The following is a 17155-nucleotide window of genomic DNA, read 5'->3' on the forward strand; positions in this document are numbered from 1 at the left end:
TGAGGAGGTTGTGGTAGAGGGGGCACTCTACCACAACCTGTATCTCTTTATAAAGCTTTGTGCTTTTCTGAAGGACACAGGGGCAGCATATTGGAGGGGTTTGGGATTCACACCAGAACCTGTGTGTGTGTGTGTGTGTGTGTATGTAATGGTGTGTGTGAGGAATGAAGTATATGTGTGGGGTGTAAAGTACGTATGTGTGAGGGACAAGGTGTGTGACCTGAGTGAAGATGAGCCTTAGCGACAGCATCAACCCCAGAGATGTGTTGGAGAATGCACATTGCTATTCCTCCCGTGTTGCCCCGGTGCCCTGACTCCCTCTGATGTTTAATTCAAAACAGCATCCGGCTGTAATGAAAAAACCTGGGGATTTTTTAGATTAACAACTTTATTGAAGTTCTTCTATAGGACACTCTCCTCCATCCTTCCTGCTGTCTCCATCTCCCAACCCCCTTGCTTCCACACTAACTCGCAGAGTAATTGTTTGGATGGCGATTGCGTTTCGCAGAAGGGCAGTGGGGTAAGACGGATTTGTTCGTCCTCTTTTTACTCTTCTTGTGGCTGCCATCGATCATATCTCCTCCCCGAGCGGCCTGCAGGAGACTTGACATTAAGCATGACGAGTGTTCTGTGTGTGTCGAAGAAACGTGTGTGGGGGGGGATGAGGTGTGTGTATGTATAGGGGCAGGGAGTGCGACACTCACCGTTGGCCAGATCTATGTCTCTCTTTATAACCTCCTTGAAGGTCCCAGACTTTTTCTCCCAGCCTCTGGCCTGCACCTCACAGCGATGGGCCTTGGACAGGAAATGCAACGCCTGCCAAGCAAACAGACACACACAAGAAAATGCATTAAAACAATTATCCCTCCAACACATAGAATGCTGTGGCCACCTATTTTTTTTCTTCTTTTAATCAAATATTGTCACATACCATAAAGCCTGACCAAGCTGCTGGCGACATCAAGCCATCTGGTTTATAATGAATACAAAGTAAACACATTTAATGAATAAAACAATGAACAGAAGCCATCGCTGTGGCATGACTGGCCTATGGGAGGGGGGAAATGGCAGTGGAAAGATGAATGGAATGACAAATAACATGCCGGTGCTAAGGGTCTATGGGTCACAACTCACACTAAGGATATGATCAGGGTGGAAAATAACATTTTTGGTCCACCAGCCACTGTGGCAGGTAGAGTTAAAAAATCTAAATCAACCAGCCACTCAGATTATTTACCAGCCAAAATATTTTTGGTGGCATTATTATACTTTTTTTAATGAAAAAAAAAAAAGAAAAAGGTATGAGCACGCTTTCGATTTTTCTAAAACAAGAAATGTATTACTAGTAAGAAGTAAATGGGGTTTATTGCTTAATTTCATTACATTTTTGTGACCTGCGTCTTTTAACCAAAGTTAAAATACATAATTAAGATAGAATAGTAAAAACAGATAAACAGTTCTACATCAAGAATCAACAACGTGCTTACCATGCCACAAAAGGCTGATCATATGGCTTATTTATTATAATAACTCAGGACTAACAGTGCCTAAAATTAACACCCACCACCTGCCAAATGCGGGTAGATTTTGGCATTAAATTTCAGGTTTACTATTTTTTTAATTAGTCCAGGGGAGGGTAATGTAATTTGTAATTGATGAAACTTTAATATTTCTCAGTGTTTTAGAATTGGTTGCTTATTAGGCCATACAGTACCTTCAGAAAGTATTCATACCCTCAACTTATTCCACATTTTCTTGTTACAGCCTGAATTGAAAATGGATTAAATAGCTTTTCCCCCCCTTCTCACCCATCAACACGCAATACCCCATAAACGACAAAGTGAAAACATGTTTTTAGAAATGTATTGAAAATGAAATACAGAAATATATCATTTATATAAGTATTCAAAACCCTGAGTCAATACATGTTAGAATCACCGTTGGCAACGATTACAGCTGTGAGTCTTTCTGGGTAAGTCTCTAAGAGCTTTGCACACCTGGATGGTATAATATTTGCCCATTATTCTTTAAAGAATTCTTCATGCTCTGTCAAGTTGGTTGTTGATCATTTCTAGACAGCCATTTTCAAGACTTGCCATAGATTTTCAAGATGATTTAAGTCAAAACTGTAACTAGGCTTCTCAGGAACATTCAATGTCCTTGTGTTTTAGGTTATTGTCCTGTTGAAAGTTGAATTATTATCCCAGTGTCTGGTGGAAAGCAGACAACCAGGTTGTCCTCTAGGATTTTGCTCAGTTTCTTTTAATCCTAAAAAAACCCTCACTAGTCCTTCCCGATGACAAGCATACCCATAACGTAATGCAGCCAACAACATGCTTAAAAATATGAAGAGCGGTACTCAGTAATGTGTTGGATTTGCCCCAAACATAACGCTTTATATTGAAGGCAAAGTTAATTTCTTTGCAACATTTTTTGCAGTTATACTTTAGTGCCTTATTGCAAACAAGATGCATGTGTTGGATGTTTTACAATTCTGTACAGGCGTCCTTTTCACTCTGCTATTTAGCTTAGTATTGTGGAGTAACGACAATGTTGTTGATCCATCCTCAGTATTCTCCTATCACGGCCATTAACCTCTAACTGTTTTGAAGTCACCATTGGCCTCATGGTGAAATCCCTGAGAGGTTTATGTCCTCTCCGGCAACTGAGTTAGGAAGGACACCTGGATCTTTGTGACTGGGTGTATTGACAAACCATAGGAAGTGTAATTAATAACTTCATAATTCTCAAAGGGACATTCAATGTTATTGAAAAATATATTTTTTACCCTTCTACCAATAGATGCCCTTCTTTGCGAGGAATTAGAAAATCTCATTGGTCTTTGAATATAAGTTTGAAATTTACTGGTCGACTAAGGGAACTTAATGATAATTGTCTTCATTTTAATTAGACTTCAACAACAAGATGGCTTTGTGTTGGAGCCTATTTCTTCCTATTTAAGAAATAAAAGGTAGGCCTATATGTTTGACGGATGAAATTAGGCTATAGGCTGCTATATCCATAGATTTGTCACTCAATTCCTCCACTCACCATGAACTCTTTAAATAACAGGCCTCCACTGACACGGAGATAGGCTAAGTTAAAACCAAGACACGAATTGAGGGTTTATGCCACCTTTAATTAAAGAAAATGGCAAAAAAGCACAGCCAGCTAGCTTAAGATTAAGAAAATAAAACGGATCTGATTATATAAAGCATCCCGGACCAAAGCGCTGTTATTGATGCTTTATGTTACAAACAAGCTGTAAAATACCCGGGAAAGACATTATGGAGATACTGTACCATTGTTGAGTTTCGAGGAGATGAAAAATAGACTTTGGGGAAAGACGGATACCTAGGTCAGTTGTACAAATGCCTTCAACAGAAATGTGTCTTCTGCATTTAACCCAACCCCTCTGAATCAGAGAGGTGCGGGAGGATACCTTAAATCGACATCCACGTCTTTGGTGCCCGGGGAACAGTGGGTTAACTGCCTTGCTCAGGGGCAGAACGACAGATTTTTACCTTGTCAGCTCGGGGATTCGATCCAGCAACCTTTCGGTTACTGTCCCAACACACTAGCCACTAGGCTACCTGCCGCCCCAGCTTGGGAAGTAATCGAATTCTGTTACGATCAATTGATTAAGCTGTACAATAGAAGATGTTTAAATCTAGACAGCTTTTAGGGAAACACTTGTGACCTTCTCTCGTTGGGTTAAGCCACGGAAGAAGAGTAGCTAGCAGTTAAAGCAGGCCAATTCTGTCTGGGGTGGAAAGGTAGGCCTAACTTTTCTAAGTAGCATGCTCTGATGATGTCTCAGATGTAATTATTTGAGAACAAGACACAAGGATTTGGCATTGGAGAAATATGATAAGATGAACACATACACCTCTCTCTGTGTCCATTCTGAGCCGGTACACTTCGGTAATTTGTGCGGTGTTAAAAAAGATTCCGCTAATATGTAAAATGGCGAAGAATTGCATGAAATTTGTATTAAAAGGCTATTTTCTTTCCTGACCTGTAAATACGATGACAGATGCATGCAATGCTTTTACTATTAAGGAGATCTTTCCACCCCTACTCTTGTCCGCGGTGGTCTGCGAACCCACAACCTTCTGGCCCGCAGCCCTGTGCTCAATAAAAATGCCTGCATTGCCATGTAACGCTTACAAGATGAAGAACAGTTTCTAAAACTGCATATCTAAGCCTGTCCAATAAGTGAGGGTAAACGGGAGACATATTCTCTGCTATCCACTTGTTTAAAATTATTATTTTTGGTATGGGAAGGGTCTTTTTTTTTCATATTTTTTTTTTCAAGAGTTCAGAGAGGGTTTAGGTAAAATATATTTTGCTTAAGGGAGGACCATCCATTTTCATTTCAGAGGTCTGTACTATAAATAACGTTCACTCCCTAAGAACGTCCAATTCACCAGCCACGTTGGCAGGTGGTCACACTCAGGGCTATACAGTGTGAGCATTTCATAAAAATAGTCAAGTATGGGCACAAGTGCAAGTTGTGATTTATAGCTAAATAAATGCTGCAGTAGCTGTTTTCAAAGTATTTCTGCCCTTTTGTTTAATTTTTGGTAATGCACAAAGAAATCTGAATCCTAATGTTAATTTATCCCACCTTCCGCAGCCATACTGCCTGTCTGGGGTGGCTGTGAGCACTGAGGGATGTGCTGAAAGATTCATTTTTAGAAGCAATGAGCACAGGTATAAATGTTGGTCTAATTAATTCTAAAGTCTACTAAAGTGAGACTTTGTCCTCGTGTTTCTTGGCTAGTTACACTGTTTTGCTCACAAGCTAGGTTGCTTTTCAATGTGTGAGTTTGCTTCCACTGCTAGCAAAAAGAGACATCTTCGGTCTTTACTAGTGAGATTCTCACAGGCACACATGACAACTGGAGTGGCACTGTTACCAGGGTAAGGGGGCAGCATTTTTTATTTATTTGACTCAGATCACAGAATATTAAATTAAATAGAGGATTATACAACATTAATTCTTACCAGTAATACATTTCTTGTTTTCGTAACATTACGAAGCTCATGCGTTTTCTTGTGTTTCTTTTAGTAATAAAAATAATTGGAGTGGCTGGTAGATTTTTTTATCCACCTACCAGAGAATGGTAACAAAAAAGTTAATTTTAGGCCCTGCCCTATGCTGACACGATGTGCTCCTAAGTAGAAATGTAGAAGCACACAAATACATCTAAGAGAACAATTAAAGTATAAGTATTGTAATGACAAGAAACAGCAAAAAGTGAATGCTCAATCAAGCACAATCCTTTACTGCGGTAACTTGGGAAATCGCTTGTCTGTGATGAAAAAAAGTCTCAGACTGCTATGTCTTCCTAGCAGCAGACAGTTTCAGCAAACTTAAACTAACATAGAAAAACAACCTAGTGTGTGAACAAAACACTACAACTGGCCAATAAACACGAGGACAAAGTCACACTTTAATAGCTTTTTTCTCTCAATTTGACCAACTCATCAGCCCACTGAGTCGGACAAATAGGAGCCATCTATCACCGTGTGGCTAAGTGCAACACCATTAGTTACCAATGCCTATCAGTTACTAATGAGCCTATGAATAGCTTATTAACAGGCGCAAAGTCCATTACAATAATTACTTTCCCCCGTCTCCTCAGAGCACATACAGTAAGTATATTTCATGTGTGGTGTTTGCACAGCTAAATGTCAAGGGATGTTAGGGGAATGTTAAGGGGGCCTACTAACTCGTCACCAGGCCTGGTGCTCTGTCCGTCTCCATACAGCAGGGCGTAGTGATGCCAGATCTCAGCGTCGGTGGATCTTGGCCCGCAGGGACGAGGCTGGGTCGCCATGGTTATCCATCATGTCCTCCACCACCGCCTGCACCAGGATCTCTTGAATCTGGAACACAGAGAACAGGGACGAGTGGGAATGTGAATGGAGCGCTACTTTGGTTTGAAGTGAGAGAGGAGTCAGAAAGGGTGGAGTGACTACTTTTGTCTAAATCGAAGAGAAAGTGGTGGGTGGTTTGGTGTGTGAACCTGACCACACTGGCTTGAATTACATATGTCCTCTCTCAACATAGGCCATTTGGGTTTCCTCAATGTCTCGTGGCTGCGTCATCCTCTGTTTCTAGTTTGGTGACTGCCATCTGAGCAGGAGAGTATTTCACACCGACGCTTTCCGCACTTGGTTTCAATTTCACGTCACACCCACTCAAATGCAATACGATAGGGACTGAGACTGGAATATCAACACCGCACAGGATTTGTCTGGCTTGTTTTCCATTGTCTCAATGGAAATGTATGCATAGTCACGATCATCATGCAGTACAATTAAAAAGTGACAGGGCAGAGCAATGCCAGATTTGAAAATATGACCTCACCCTCTTTTACATATTTTAATGAAATACTTTCCCATATGAATAATAAAATGATTTCATCATCAACACACTGAAAACAAACAATTAAGTTAGAAAGCAACACACACAGGCATGTAATAGTCATAGCTATACTGAACAAAAATATAAATATAAAATATAAATGCAATATGGAACAATTTCAAAGATGTTACTGAGTTACAGGTCATAATTGGAGTGGTGGGAAGATGGATGGAGCCAAATACAGGACCATTCTGGAAGAAAACCTGATGGAGTCTGCAAAAGACCTGAGACTGGGAAAGAGATTTGTCTTCCAACAAGACAATGATCCAAAACATAAAGCAAAATCTACAATGGAATGGTTCAAAAATAAACATATCCAGGTTTTAGAATGGCCAAGTCAAAGTCCAGACCTGAATCCAATCGAGAATCTGTGGAAAGAACTGAAAACTGCTGTTCACAAATGCTCTCCATCCAACCTCACTGAGCTCGAGCTGTTTTGCAAGGAGGAATGGGAAAAAATTTCAGTCTCTCGATGTGCAAAACTGATAGAGACATACCCCAAGCGACTTACAGCTGTAATCGCAGCAAAAGGTGGCGCTACAAAGTATTAACTTAAGGGGGCTGAATAATTTTGCACGCCCAATTTTTCAGTTTTTGATTTGTTAAAAAAGTTTGAAATATCCAATAAATGTCGTTCCACTTCATGATTGTGTCCCACTTGTTGTTGATTCTTCACAAAAAAATACAGTTTTATATCTTTATGTTTGAAGCCTGAAATGTGGCAAAAGGTCGCAAAGTTCAAGGGGGCCGAATACTTTCGCAAGGCACTGTATATATATATATATTTTTTTTTTAAATCAGTCAATTGAAATAAATAAATTAGGCCCTAATCTATGAATTTCACATGACTGGCAGGAGTGCAACCATTGGTGGGCCAGGCCCACCCATGACCTCTTGTCTAAAGTCTAAAGAAGGCCAGCATCCCGGAGTAGACTCTTCACTGTTGACGTTGAGACTGGTGTTTTGCAGGTACTATTTAATGAAGCTGCCAGTTGAGGACTTGTGAGGGGTCTGTTTCTCAAACTAGACACTAATGTACTCTTGCTCAGTTGTGCACCTGGGCCTCCCACTCCCCTTTCTATTATAGTTAAAGCCAGTCTGTGCTGTTCTGGGAAGGGAGTAGTACACAGCGTTGTACGGGATCTTCAGTTACTTGGCAATTCCTCGCATGTAATAGCCTTAATTTCTCAGAACAATTATAGACTGACGAGTTTCAGAAGAAAGTTCTTTGTTTCTGGCCATATTGACCCTGTAATCGAACCCACAAATGCTGATGCTCCAGACACTCAACTAGTCAAAAGGCGGCCAGTTTTATTGCTTCTTTAATGAGAACAACAGTTTAAAGCTTTGCTAACATAATTGCAAAAGGGTTTTCTAATGATCAATGATGAACTTGTATTAGCTTACACAACGTGCCATTGGAACACAGGAGTGATGATAATGGACCTCTGTACGCCTATGTAGATAATCCATAAAAAAAAAAAAATCGGCCGTTTCCAGCTACAATAGTCAATTACAACATTAACCATGTCTACACTGTATTTCTGATCAATTTGATGTTATATTAATGGACAAAAATGTGTTTCATGATCAAAGATGAGGACATTTCTAAGTGACCCCAAACTTTTGAACGGTAGTGTGTGTGTATATATACACATAAAAATAATAAATGTGTCCCTGAACAAAGGAGGGGTCAAAATCAAAAGTAACAGGCAGTATCTGGTGTGGCCACCAGCTGCATTAAGTACTGCAGTGCATCCCCTCCTCATGGACTGCACCGGATTTGCCAGTTATTGCTGTGAGATGGTACCCCACTCTTCCACCAAGGCACACCAAGGCACAAGTTCCCAGACATTTCTTGGGAGAATGGCCCTAGCCCTCACCCTCCGATCCAACAGGTCCCAGACGTGCTCAATGGGATTGAGATCTAGGCTCTTCGCTAGCAACTCACATACCGGTCTTGCAGGGAATCACGCACAGAACAAGGAGTATGGCTGGTGGCATTGTCATGCTGGAGGGTCATGTCAGGATGAGCTTGCAGGAAGGGTACCACATGAAGGAGGAGGATGTCTTCCCTGTAACGCACAGTGTTGAGATAGTCTGCAATGACAACAAGCTCAGTCCGATGATGCTGTGACACATCGGACCCGACCATGACGGACCCTCCACCTTCAAATCGATCCCGCTCCAGAGTACAGGCCTCGGTGTAATGCTCAAACCTTCGACAATAAACGCAAATCCGACCATCACCCCTGGCGAGACAAAACCGTGACTCGTCACTGAAGAGCACTTTTTGCCAGTCCTGTCTGGTCCAGCGACGGTGGGTTTGTGCCCATAGGCGACATTGTTGCCGGTGATGTAAGGCAGGTCCTCACCAGACAACAGGCCTACAAGCCCTCAGTCCAACCTCTCAGCCTCTCAGACAGTCTGAGCACTGATGGAGGGATTGTGCGTTCGGCCAGTTGTTGTTGCCATCCTGTACCTGTCCCGCAAGTGTGATGTTTGGATGTACCGATCTTGCACAGGTGTTGTTACACGTGGTCTGCCACTGCGAGGGACGATCAGCTGTCTGTCCCGTCTCCCTGTAGCGCTGTCTTTGGTGTCTCACAGTACGGACATTGCAATTTAGTGCCCTGGCCACATCTGCAGTCCTCATGCCTCCTTGAAGCATGTCTAAGGCACATTCACGCAGATGAGCAGGGACCCTGGGCATCTTCCTTTTGGCGTTTTTCAGAGTCAGTAGAAAGGCCTCTTTAGTGTCCTAAGTTTTCATAACTGTGACCTTAATGACCGTCCCTCAGACCGTCCTACATGTTCATTAATTGTTTATGGTTCATTGAACAAGCACAGGAAACAGTGTTTAAACCCTTTGCAATGAAGATCTGTGAAGTTATTTGGATTTTTACGAATTATCTTTGAAAGACAGGTCCTGAAAAAGGGACATTTCTTTTTCTGCTGAGTTTATATATATATATATATATATATACACACACACCCACAGCTGAAGTCAGAAGTTTACATGCAATTTAGCCAAATACATTTAAACTCAGTTTCACAATTCCTGACATTTAATCCAAGTAACAATTCCCTGTGTTAGGATCACCAACTTATTTTAAGAATGTGAAATGTCATAATAATAGGAGAGTGATTTATTTCAGCTTTTATTTCTTTCATCACATTCCTAGTGGGTCAGAAGTTTACATACACTCAATTAGTATTTGGTAGCGTTGCTTTTAAATTGTTTATCTTGGGACAAACGTTTCGGGTAGCCTTCTTCAAGCTACCCACAATAAGTTGGGTGAATGTTGGCCCATTCCTCCTCAGAGCTGGTGTAACTGAGGTTTGTAGGCCTCCTTGCTCGCACACGCTTTTTCAAATTTTCTATAGGATTGAGGTCAGGGCTTCGTGATGGCCACTCCAATACCTTGACTTTGTTGTCCTTAAGCCATTTTGCCATAACTTTGGAAGTATGCTTGGGGTCATTGCCCATTTGGAAGACCCATTTGTGACCAAGCTTTTAACTTCCTGACTAATGTCTTGAGATGTTGCTTCAATATATCCACATAATTTTCCTTCCTCATGAGGCCATCTATTTTGTGAAGTGCACCAGTCCCTCCTGCAGCAAAGCACCCCTACAACATGATGCTGCCAACCCCGTGCTTCACGGTTGGGATGGTGTTCTTCGGCTTGCAAGCTCCCCCCCCCTTTCCTCCAAATATAATGATGGTCATTATGGCCAAACAGTTCTATTTTTGTTTCATCAGACCAGAGGACATTTCTCCAAAAAGTACGATCTTTGTCCCCATGTTCAGCTGCAAACCGTAGTCTGGCTTTTTTTTTATGGTGGTTTTGGAGAAGTGGCTTCTTCCTTGCTGAGCGGCCTTTCAGGTTATGTCAACATAGGACTCATTTTACTGTGGATATAGATACTTTTGTACCCGTTTCCTCCAGCATCTTCACAAGGTTCTTTGCTGTTGTTCTGGGATTGATTTGCACTTTTCGCACCAAAGTACGTTCATCTTCTAGGAGACAGAATGCGTCTCCTTCCTGAGCTGTATGACGGCTGCGCGGTCCCGTGGTGTTTATACTTGCGTACTATTGTTTATACAGATGAACGTGGCACCTTCAGGCGTATGGAAATTTCTCCCAAGGATGAACCAGACTTGTGGAGATCCACAATTTGTTGTTGTTGTTGATTTTCCCATGATGTCAAGCAAAGAGGCACGGAGGTTGAAGGTAGGCCTTGAAATACATCCCAAGGTACACCTCCAATTGACTCAAATTATGTCAATTAGCCTTCTATGTCAATCAGAAGCTTCTAAAGCCATGACATCATTTTCTGGAACTTTCCAAGTTGTTTAAAGGCACAGTCAACTTAGTGTATGTAAACTTCCGACCCACTGGAATTGTGATACAATTAATTATAAGTGAAATAATCTGTCTGTAAACAATTGTTGGAAAAATGACTTGTCATGCACAAAGTAGATGTCCTCTCCGACTTGCCAAAACAATAGCTTGTTAACAAGAAATTTGTGGAGTGGTTGAAAAACGAGTTTTAATGACTCCAACCTAAGTGTTTGTAAACTTCCGACTTCAACTGTGTATACACACACACACACTCAAAAGTTTGGACACACCTACTCCTTCCAGGGTTTTTCTTTATTTTTACCATTTTCTACATTGTAGAATGATAGTGAACACATCAAAACTATGGAATCGTGTAGTAACCCAAACACAGACATACAGGTAACTGACAAAATAATAGAAACACTTGAGTAAATAAGGGATACAAGGTATATTGAAAGCAGAAATTAACACCCCATCATGCTTAGGGTTGATGCATAAAAATTATACGCAGGCCATTTTTTTCGCTACCATGGCTATGCCTCGATAGGATGACAATTCCCCCATCCACAGAGCACGAGTGGTCACTGAATGGTTTGACGAGCATGAAAATGATGTAAACCATATGCCATTGTCGTCTTGGTCACCAGATCTCATCCCAGTTGAACACTTATGGGAGATTCTGGAGCGGCACCTGAGACCCCCCCACTTGTAGAATCTATGCCAAGGTGCATTGAAGCTGTTCTGGCTCGTGGTGGCCCAAAACCCTATTAAGACACTTTACATTGGTGTTTCCTTTATCTTGGCAGTTACCTATTTGTGTTCCATAAGCAACGAGCGGGCGAGACAGTAGAGGATGATCTCACTCAAAATAAGAGACCTCAAACAGACCTCAAAACGTCTGTCCATGTGCTCCACTAAAAGCCAGGAAGTGCAGCAGCATTCTGGGCATCATTCTGTCTGTACAGGGGAATGTTATTTATGAAGCCCTCATGCACTGCATTGAATACCAACACTCCAGTCTGAGCACGCTCAGTAGAGGTAGGGGAAAGGCGCGAGAGACCTCAAATGGATGAAAGGTGGGGCCTAAGGGTTGGAGATATCTCCCATGTGTTTGTGTAGTAGTCTGAAATGGAGGGGATTGTGAAAGGGGGTAAACCTAGTCAGTTGTACAACTGAATGCCTTCAACTGAAATGTGTCTTCCGCATTTAACCTTTCCCCTCTGAATCAGAGAGGTGCGGGGGCTGCCTTAATCGACATCCACGTCTTCGGTGCCCGGGGAACAGTGGGTTAGCTGCCTTGCTCAGGGGCAGAACATTTTATTTTACCTTGTCAGCTCAGGGATTCGATCTGGCAACCTTTCGGTTACTGGCCCAACGCTCTAACCACTAGGCTACCTTTGTGTGTGGGTAGTATGTGGGGTTAAACTGCAAGTTGTGTGTGTCTCCCTATGTATTGGTGTGAGTGTGTGTGGGTGTCCCCATGCTAGACTTTGAGAGTGTGTGCATGTCTCCCACACGCCTGTGCAAGTGGTTTCCCAGAAGCCAGCTAGGCCTGCTCCCTTTGAAGTTGTGGAACTAACAGAAAGCCAGCTAGTGAACAGCTTGAAACTCGGGTGCTTGCTGAGCTAAGGAATTTTTTATATTTTATTTTTTATTACTGTATCCCACTTTTGATTGTTCACAGTAACATTTCAGCCAAACATGACACCTCTAGCCTACTGTACATATCCATACAACCACTCACAGGGAGGGATTTCACCTTCACAGTGACTGAATCAACAGAGCCAATGCATTTCTTGTAGTATGATTGTGTGTTTGAAAATCTCTTCCCAAACTGCACGTCTAAAGAGGCCGTTTAAAGACTCCAACCAAGAGAGTCTTGACACCAAGTGATCAAATGACCCAGCTTTTAGTTAAATGGGCTGTCAGTTCAGCTGCACGCAGATGGCGGGCGGGCAACACTGCCTCTGCTAATGCGCCTATATTATTGTTTTGTCTCCAGTTGACTGTGGCCTGCCCGCCGGTGGAGAAGGAAGACAATCTGTAAGGAAGTGGATCTGATAGCTTCAAGTGGTGTGAACTTCAACAGGCAGGAGGGAGTGGAAAGGCCCCCTTCACACTAAACCAGAGGGTTGGATCTGGTCCAAACCAGACTACTCTCCTCACTACCACCCTAATCATACAACTGATAGTCAAGCCACCCAGTCACCTACACAATACATACAAAAGTATGTGGAATCCAGGATTCTCTCCCCCTTTCACTACAGCTCACTACCTATTGGCATTCCACGGGAGTTCAGATTTTTAAAATGTTTTATTCCCCTTCTCAACATGTGTAACAAATGACTCGTCTTCAGAGTCTCTTGGGTGCTCCAAGTTTTCACAGTGTAAGTCCACGCTGTATCACATCCGGTCGTGATTGGGAGTCTCAACTAGCCCAGCATTGTCCGGGTTTGGCCGTCATTGTAAATAAGATTTTGTTTGCCTGGTTAAATAAGGATTAAGTGTAAAAATAAATTAAAAATAACCTCTCCCCCACCTCTGTGTTTAAAATGTAAACTTTCAATATATGAGCAGGTCCTCAGATGCTGGAACAAATGTAATTCTGTATACCATAACGGTGTGGCAAATATCTCCCTACACCCCTCTCCTGACCCTCAAATAGGGTGCCAGTGTATACAGTGGCAAGACAAAGTATGTGAACCTTTTGGAACTACCTGGATTTTCGCATAAATTGGTCAGAAAATTTGATCTGATCTTCATCTAAGTCACAACAATAGACAAACACAGACTGCGTAAACTAATAACAAAAGCAATTATATGTTTTCATGTCTTTATTGAACACACTGTGTAAACATTCACAGTGCAGGGTGGGAAAAGTATGTGAACCCTGGATTCAATAACTGGTTGACCCTCCTTTGGCAGCAATAACCTCAACCAAATGTTTTCTGTAGTTGCGGAACAGAACTGCACAACGGTCAGAAGGAATTTTGGACCATTCTTTTTTACAAAAAGGGTTTCAGTTCAGCAATATTATTGGGATGTCTGTTGTGAACTGCTCTCGAGGTCAAGCCACAGCATCTCAATCGGGTTGAGGTCAGGACTCTGACTGGGCCACTCCAGAAGGTGTATTTTCTTCTGTTGTTGATTTACTTCTGTGTTTTGGGTCATTGTCCTGTTGCATCACCTAACTTCTGTTGAGCTTCAATTGCCGGACAGATAGCCTTACATTCTTCTGAAAAATGTCTTGGGAAATCATTGTTCCGTCGATGATAGCAAGCTGTCCAGACCCTGATGCAGCAAAGCAGCCCCAAACCATAATGCTCCCTCCACCATACTTTACAGTTGGGATGAGGTTTTGATGTTGGTGTGCTGTACCGTTTTTCCTCCACACACAGTGTTGTGTGTTACTTCCAAACAACTCAACTGTAGTTTCATCGGTCTACAGAATATTTTGCCAGTAGCACTGTGGAACATCCAGGTGCACTTTTGCAAACTTCAGACTTGCAGCAATGTTTTTTTTGGACAGCAGTGGCTTCTTCCATGGTGACCTCCCATTAACACCATTCTTGTTTAGTGTTTTACTTATCGTAGACTCGTCAACAGAGATGTTGGCATGTTTCAGAGATGTCTCTAAGTCTTTAGCTGACACTCTAGGATTCTTCTTAACCTCATTGAGCATTCTGCGCTGTGCTCTTGCAATCATCTTCGCAGGATGGCCACACATAGGGAGAGTAGCAACAGTGCGGAACTTTCTCCATTTATAGACAATTTGTCTTACCGTGGACTAATGAACATGAAGGGGATTTAGAGATACTTTTGTAACCCTTTCCAGCTTTATGCAAGTCAACAATTCTTAATCTTAGGTCTTCTGAGATCTCTTTTGTTCGAGGCATGGTTCACATCAGGCAATGCTTCTTGTGAATAGTTTTTTTATTGGGCAAGGCAGCTCTAATCAACATCTCCAATCTCGTCTCATTGATTGGACTCCAGGTTAGCTGACTCCTGACTCCAATTATCTTTTGGAGAAGTCATTAGCCTAGAGGTTCACATACTTTTCCCAACCTACACTGTGAATGTTTAAATGATGTATTCAATATAGACAAGAAAAATACAATAATTTGTGTGTTATTAGTTTAAGCACACTATGTTTGTCTATTGTTGTGACTTAAATGAAGATCAGATCAAATTTGATGACCAATTTATGCAGAAATCTAGGTAATTCCAGAGTTCACATACTTTTCTTACCACTGTGTGTCTGTGGGCCAGAGGGAGAAAAAAGTCTATCAGTGTGTATGTGAGATAATGCAGTGAGAGGCAGGGTACAATATATATGTCACAGTAGAAAGCTGTGAAAGGCATGCTAACACCCATAAACAGGGTTTCCCTCTGTCTACTGGCTCTGAGAAGGGGTTGGTCTGACTTATCAGTTAGCTGCCATACTGGCACAGTCGTTGATGGGAGTCTGTGTGTTGGAGGGAAATCAAGGGGGGCGGTGCTGGGTAAATTAGTGTTAATGTTGATTGACAGCTCTCTTCTGCCACTGGGACACCTCAGCGTCTGAAGCTAATTTTTGCCTGGAAGGTCTCAGACAGGATTCATCGGAGTGTCGATTTCGATGAAAATGTGTAACAAATGAAATCCCTAAATGGGACGTTTTATGATGGTTTCGCTATGTGGTCAATTCAGAAAAAAAGTGAGGGAAAATTTAATGGGGGAAATTGAATGGATCGCTCTCCCAGATTCGTTCTGTATCCTGTTATAGCGTGAAATTAAGAGGAAAAGTAATATCCTCCCACGGGGAATAAGCGAGATGGGAAAACGCAGTCAAGGTTTGATGTACGCGGAGTAACGAGAGCACAGTAAAGTGAGATTTGATCCATTTTGAATTAGACTTCCTAGATTTAGAACAAGGGCAAGAAAAAAACGTTAATTATTTTCTCTGTCTTAAAGGAACGCGTGAGTGTGTGTTCATAGACAGCTGGTTTAACTTAACCCATCATTTCTCACTAGGACCCTGTGGAAAATACAGAGGTCCTCGTAAGTCACTCAAGCAACTCTAGAGTTGATTATCCTCTGCATTCCATAGAAGAGGAATGCATCATTGCCATGGCTCGAAAGCGCAACCATTTTGGTCGCATATGCTCCTAAATATTTTGCTGTGAAACGTGACATTTTATTTTGGGAGCAACGGGAAGAAAAAATAAATAAAAAATAAATACATAATCACACAGATAATTGTGGTAATGATTAGGCCTCGCTGTACCCGAGTGCCCAAGAGAAAATGGTCTCTCGAAAACTCCTCGGACTAGCCCATTATTGGAGGGACAGCACAGCGCATGAGCAGAGAGAGGAGTTTTCAGACCACGATGGGACCACTGGGCACCGGGGCTATGGTGCTAAAATGTCCCACCTCTCAAAATGTAGGCCTACTGCTGATAAAGTTAACAACGCACTGGCTATTTTATCTAGCTAGCTACCGTAATGAATAGGTAGATGCAGTTATGTCGATTACAGAAACGGTGCAGAGCTGGTGTACACGGAAATGCGCCATTCTCCTGTTTAGCTAGACGCCGCTTGTAATAGACTTGTGCGCCCTCGTCTCCACATTTTCAGCGCCATAGTCAACTTTCAATTACTGCTACGGTCATTTCAATAAATCTATAAGTAGCACTAAGTGGTTCAAATGAGATAGCCTACATTTGGTTGACTGTCATGTTCCAGTAAATTAGATAAATTTTTCATCTGTGCTTATTACGCAACAAGATTAAAGCCACCAATTTAGTGCATGCATGCATTGCATGATCAATGTTGCGAATGTGAAGCGCAAATCATAGGCCAATCACATGTGGATGCTCAAGACATTTATTTTTATTTCAGATGCCTCTATTAATGAATAGGCAGGTCCATCTTAATTCTGGTATTAGGCAATGTGCTATCGATTTCATAAAAAATAAACATCCGTTGTTCCTGGTTATTTCAATGACCTCTGGTATAGAAATATGCTGCAGTTGCTTGCCTGTTTGCCCTACTGACGTCAAAGTCCATTGTTTCAGAATGTCAAACGTCCAAATGTACTTTACAAACCAGTAGTTTAAAATGAATATTGTTTCTTTTTTAGGGATCAAATGTAATGAATCTCAATAGGTAGTGCATTTACACAATGTAGAAACCTAATATTCCACCAATGACTTTATCTCAATGACAGATATCAACATTGTAGCTTTTATAATAAACAAGCATCTTTACAGTGCTACAGATTCGTTTTTAGGGCACAACATGTGCTTCACAAGTAGCTAGAATTCATAAAGGCCCAATACATGCTATATACCAATCAAAATATTACTATCTTCTGGTGCTCCAAATGTTATG

At 41.8% G+C, this 17155-nt stretch overlaps 1 pseudogene; it reads right to left on the reverse strand.

Annotated features, from left to right (window-relative positions):
• LOC109899696 (tetratricopeptide repeat protein 27-like) overlaps positions 1-17155 on the reverse strand; it is a 53899-nt pseudogene that overhangs the window by 2556 nt on the left and 34188 nt on the right.

The sequence above is a fragment of the Oncorhynchus kisutch genome, linkage group LG11, assembly GCF_002021735.2.
Source record: "Oncorhynchus kisutch isolate 150728-3 linkage group LG11, Okis_V2, whole genome shotgun sequence".
Taxonomy (NCBI): domain Eukaryota; kingdom Metazoa; phylum Chordata; class Actinopteri; order Salmoniformes; family Salmonidae; genus Oncorhynchus; species Oncorhynchus kisutch.